This window comes from Eleutherodactylus coqui, chromosome 3 (assembly GCF_035609145.1).
Source record: "Eleutherodactylus coqui strain aEleCoq1 chromosome 3, aEleCoq1.hap1, whole genome shotgun sequence".
In the NCBI taxonomy this organism is placed as follows: Eukaryota; Metazoa; Chordata; class Amphibia; order Anura; family Eleutherodactylidae; genus Eleutherodactylus; species Eleutherodactylus coqui.
The window spans coordinates 306442342-306448518 of record NC_089839.1 but is presented as its reverse complement, the minus strand read 5'-3'; positions in this window follow the sequence as shown (position 1 = coordinate 306448518).

The following is a 6177-nucleotide window of genomic DNA, read 5'->3' as shown; positions in this document are numbered from 1 at the left end:
GTATTAGGGTGCTCGAGATGCTCGTTACTCGAGACGAGCACCACGCGGTACTCCTCTCGATTAAACGAGCACTGACCATTGAATTCAATGGAGCCGGCAATGAATGACAGCTGAGAGCTGCCCCTGATTGGTCCCTGCGCTGAGCCAATCAGAGGCAGCACTCACCCATTCATGAATGAGTGTGAGTGAGAGCTGCCTCTGATTGGTCAGGCTGTGACCAATCAGAGGCAGCTCATTCAGCAGACGGGGATTTTAAATCCCCGGCTGCTAAATACTACTCAGAGCAGTTCAGGAGAACTGCCGGCCAGACGCGGCTGAACTCCGGCTCCCGGGAGCAGGTGAGTATATATTTTTTTTTTGTTTTTACACATTTCTGGATGAATTTCAGGGAAGGGCTTATATTTTTAAGCCCTTCCCGAAAATTCATCCCGCGCTCGCCGGCAGCCCATTGCTTTCAATGGAGCCGGCTGTATTGCCGGCCCCATTGAATTCAATGGGCTAACATTGTTCTTCTCTGCCAGCTGTTACAGCTGTGGCAGAGGAGAACGATCTTTATGCTGACAGTGCGGGGGGGGGGGGGGGGGGGGGGTCTCACTCTTGCCACTATTGTGGCTTAATAGTGAGACCTCGGAGCCCGAAATGCAGCCCTGCATGTTGCTCCTCGCCTGCCCTATCCATTTCTGTGTTTTTTACATGACTTTGGTGATTTGCTAAGATTTTCACAAATGAAAACCTTAGCGGAGCACCAGTCATATACAAAAATGCTCGAGTCGCCCATTGACTTCAATGGAGTTCGTTACTTGAAACGAACTCTCGAGCATCACTGAAAGTTCGACTCGAGTAACGAGCACCCGAGCATTTAGGTGCTCGCTCATCTCTATACGTTATACGTTATACATCTCCTGTATATACTGATATAGGCCATGCATAAGGGGCTAAAAGCAAATCTTCATGCTATCCAGGAAATTAGTCATCTTTGGAAAGTTTATGCTGAGGGGCTAGATTACGTATGTAAATTTGCTTTGCAGTTGTGCGCAGCAGGGTTTAGATATGCGTACCAATGACTGCAGGCTGCACAATTTAGACACAGGTACAGGTGCAGAGGACTGTAGAATGTATTGTTGAGTTACGGGTACAAATGCAGATGACTGCAGACTGTATAGTTTATGTATGGAAACCGGTACAGATGAAGATAGGCTGTATGGTTTAGGTATGGGTACAGGTACAGATGACTGCAGGATATATTGTTTAGGTATGAGTAGAGGTACATTTGACTGCAAGCTGCACGGTTTTGGTATAGGTACAGGTGCAGGTGACTGCAGGCTGCATGGTTCTGGTATAGGTACAGGTGCAGGTGACTGCAGGCTGTATGGTTTTGGTATAGGTACAGGTGCAGGTGACTGCAGGCTGTATGGTTTTGGTATAGGTACAGCTGCAGGTGACTGCAGGCTGTATGGTTTTGGTATAGGTACAGGTGCAGGTGACTGCAGGCTGTATGGTTTTGGTATAGGTACAGGTGCAGGTGACTGCAGGCTGTATGGTTTTGGTATAGGTACAGGTGCAGGTGACTGCAGGCTGTATGGTTTTGGTATAGGTACAGGTGCAGGTGACTGCAGGCTGTATGGTTTTGGTATAGGTACAGGTGCAGGTGACTACAGGCTGTATGGTTTTGGTATAGGTACAGGTGACTACAGGCTGTATGGTTTTGGTACAGGTGCAGCTGACTGCAGGCTGTATGGTTTTGGTATAGGTACAGGTGCAGGTGACTACAGGCTGTATGGTTTTGGTATAGGTACAGGTGCAGGTGACTACAGGCTGTATGGTTTTGGTATAGGTACAGGTGCAGGTGACTACAGGCTGTATGGTTTTGGTATAGGTACAGGTGCAGGTGACTACAGGCTGTATGGTTTTGGTATAGGTACAGGTGCAGGTGACTACAGGCTGTATGGTTTTGGTATAGGTACAGGTGCAGGTGACTACAGGCTGTATGGTTTTGGTATAGGTACAGGTAACTTCAGGCTGTATGGTTTTGGTATAGGTACAGGTGCAGGTGACTGCAGGCTGTATGGTTTTGGTATAGGTACAGGTGACTACAGGCTGTATGGTTTTGGTATAGGTACAGGTGCAGGTGACTGCAGGCTGTATGGTTTTGGTATAGGTACAGGTGATTACAGGCTGTGTGGTTTTGGTATAGGTGCAGGTGACTACAGGCTGTATGGTTTTGGTATAGGTGCAGGTGACTACAGGCTGTATGGTTTTGGTATAGGTGCAGGTGACTACAGGCTGTATGGTTTTGGTATAGGTACAGGTGCAGGTGACTGCAGGCTGTATGGTTCTGGTATAGGCACAGGTGCAGGTGACTGCAGGCTGTATGGTTTTGGTATAGGTACAGGTGACTACAGGCTGTATGGTTTTGGTATAGGTACAGGTGCAGGTGACTGCAGGCTATATGGTTTTGGTATAGGTACAGGTGCAGGTGACTACAGGCTGTATGGTTTTGGTATAGGTACAGGTAACTTCAGGCTGTATGGTTTTGGTATAGGTACAGGTGCAGGTGACTGCAGGCTGTATGGTTTTGGTATAGGTACAGGTGACTACAGGCTGTATGGTTTTGGTATAGGTACAGGTGCAGGTGACTGCAGGCTGTATGGTTTTGGTATAGGTACAGGTGATTACAGGCTGTGTGGTTTTGGTATAGGTGCAGGTGACTACAGGCTGTATGGTTTTGGTATAGGTGCAGGTGACTACAGGCTGTATGGTTTTGGTATAGGTGCAGGTGACTACAGGCTGTATGGTTTTGGTATAGGTGCAGGTGACTACAGGCTGTATGGTTTTGGTATAGGTACAGGTGCAGGTGACTGCAGGCTGTATGGTTCTGGTATAGGCACAGGTGCAGGTGACTGCAGGCTGTATGGTTCTGGTATAGGCACAGGTGCAGGTGACTGCAGGCTGTATGGTTTTGGTATAGGTACAGGTGACTACAGGCTGTATGGTTTTGGTATAGGTACAGGTGCAGGTGACTGCAGGCTATATGGTTTTGGTATAGGTACAGGTGCAGGTGATTACAGGCTGTATGGTTTTGGTATAGGTACAGGTAACTTCAGGCTGTATGGTTCTGGTATAGGTACAGGTGATTACAGGCTGTATGGTTTTGGTATAGGTACAGGTGATTACAGGCTGTATGGTTTTGGTATAGGTGCAGGTGACTACAGGCTGTATGGTTTTGGTATAGGTGCAGGTGACTGCAGGCTGTATGGTTTTGGTATAGGTACAGGTGCAGGTGACTGCAGGCTGTATGGTTTTGGTATAGGTACAGGTGCAGGTGACTGCAGGCTGTATGGTTCTGGTATAGGTACAGGTGCAGGTGACTGCAGGCTGTATGGTTTTGGTATAGGTACAGGTGCAGGTGACTGCAGGCTGTATGGTTCTGGTATAGGTACAGGTGACTACAGGCTGTATGGTTTTGGTATAGGTACAGGTGCAGGTGACTACAAGCTGTATGGTTTTGGTATAGGTACAGGTGCAGGTGACTACAGGCTGTATGGTTTTGGTATAGGTACAGGTGCAGGTGACTGCAGGCTGTATGGTTTTGGTATAGGTACAGGTGCAGGTGACTACAAGCTGTATGGTTTTGGTATAGGTACAGGTGCAGGTGACTACAGGCTGTATGGTTTTGGTATAGGTACAGGTGCAGGTGACTACAAGCTGTATGGTTTTGGTATAGGTACAGGTGCAGGTGACTACAGGCTGTATGGTTTTGGTATAGGTACAGGTGCAGGTGACTACAAGCTGTATGGTTTTGGTATAGGTACAGGTGCAGGTGACTACAGGCTGTATGGTTTTGGTATAGGTACAGGTGCAGGTGACTACAGGCTGTATGGTTTTGGTATAGGTACAGGTGCAGGTGACTGCAGGCTGTATGGTTTTGGTATAGGTACAGGTGACTACAGGCTGTATGGTTTTGGTATAGGTACAGGTGACTACAGGCTGTATGGTTTTGGTCCTGAGGGATAACTTTGAGCTGGATACGGATTTGGAAAATAATAACAAACAACAACGGATGTCCCCAATCAGAGAGATGCCAGCTGTGATTACTGAAGGCCCGCTAGATGGGATAACGATCGGTCAAAGAAAATTGCTCAAATGAGTAATTTTCAGTGATTGTTGTCTTGTGTAAACATGGGACCCAACAAGATATTGAGCAAGAAATCTCTCAGTAGTCGCAGCTCACTGAAGCTAAATGACTAGTGAGCGACTCGTTCTCGTGTAAACAACCAGTTCATCTTTGAATGACTGCCAGTTCACAGCGAATGGATGCCAGTGACCAGAAGAGATCTCCTATGAGCTTCACCTTCATTCATTGAGCGACTGTCACTGCTGTGTGAAAGCGTAGGAATAATAGTCAGTGGGTCAGCTGTTATGTACTTACAGTCCCAACGGTTGTCCTGCGTAAAGTAGCTTTAAATGCAAAGTAATCACTATCGCTATGTAGAGCTGGTGTCCGGCTATTATATAATGACTGCGTTATACTGATTTATCCGAGATCCTAGACCTAAACCGCTGGATCTAACTAAGCCCACTGTGTTTTAAAAGTTGTCTTGTTGATATGGTGCCTCTAAAATGATAGATTGGATCGAGATTAGAGATGAGCGAGCACCAAAATGCTCGGGTGCTCGTTACTCGAGACGAACTTTCAGTGATGCTCGAGGGTTCGTTTCGAATAACGAACCCCATTGAAGTCAATGGGCGACCGGAGCATTTTTGTATATCGCCGATGCTCGCTAAGGTTTTCATTTGTGAAAATCTGGGAAATTCACGAAAGTGATGGGAACGACACAGCAACGGATAGGGCAGGCGAGGGGCTACATGTTGGGCTGCATCTCAAGTTCACAGGTCCCACTATTAAGCCACAATAGTGGCAAGAGTGAGACCCCCCCCCCCCCCGCACTGTCAGCGTAAAGATCGTTCTCCTCTGCCACAGCTGTTACAGATGTGGCAGCTGAGGCTGTATACAGCCGGCTCCATTGAAAGCAATGGGCTGCTGGCGAGCGCGGGAGGAATTTTCGGGAAGGGCTTAAAAATATAAGCACTTACCTGAAAATCATCCTAAAATGTGTAAAACAAAATAAAAAAAATTATATCAGCATAAAGATCGTTCTCCTCTGCCATAGCTGTAACAGCTGTGGCAGAGAAGAACGATGTTAGCCCATTGAATTCAATGGAGCCGGCAATACAGCCGGCTCCATTGAAAGCAATGGGCTGCCGGCGATCGCGGGATGAATTGTCGGGAAGGGCTTAAATATATAAGCCCTTCCCTGCAATTCATCCAGAAATGTGTAAAAATAAAAAATATATATATACTCACATTGTCCCGGCAGAACGATGTTAGCCCATTGAATTCAATGGAGCCAGCAATACAGCCGGCTCCATTGAAAGCAATGAGCTGCAGGCGATCGCGGGATGAATTGTCGGGAAGGGCTTAAATATATAAGCCCTTCCCTGCAATTCATCCAGAAATGTGTAAAAAAAAAAAAAAAATATATATATATATATATATATATACTCACCTGGTCCCGGCCGACAGAGTTCAGCGCGGCCGGCTGCAGTCCTCATGAACTGCTCTGAACAGCTGTGAGTAGTATTCAGCAGCCGGGGATCTCACTCACCCATTCATGAATGGGTGTGAGTGAGATCTGCCTCTGATTGGTCAGGCTGTGACCAATCAGAGGCAGCTCATTCAGCAGGCGGGGATTTACTGCTAGAGGGAGGGGGGGTGCGATGCATTTTGGAGCTGATGCCCCTAATCTTTTGAGACTTTAGCAACATCCCTGGCTACTAGTGTCACATGGGTGGGCCTCCCAAGAAACCCAGTGGTGCCGAGGAACGCTTCACGCAGAACATGGCCCACAGTCAACAAGGGGGTCCTGAGCTGAATATCTGCACCTTGGCCCTTCAGCCTTTAGCTATGCCCCTGCACGAAAGACCCGGGGCTCTAATAAAAGGCCACTATCTGTAACAATATACACGGATACAATCAGAGTCCTATCTTATTAGACACAATGACAAAAATCACCTTAAATTCCTTATATCCAAGATGATTCAAACACCTTCAAACCTTGGCAGGTCTTCTGTTTAGGTCACCAAAGCTCCTAACTATTTATTGCTGGTGGAAAGTAA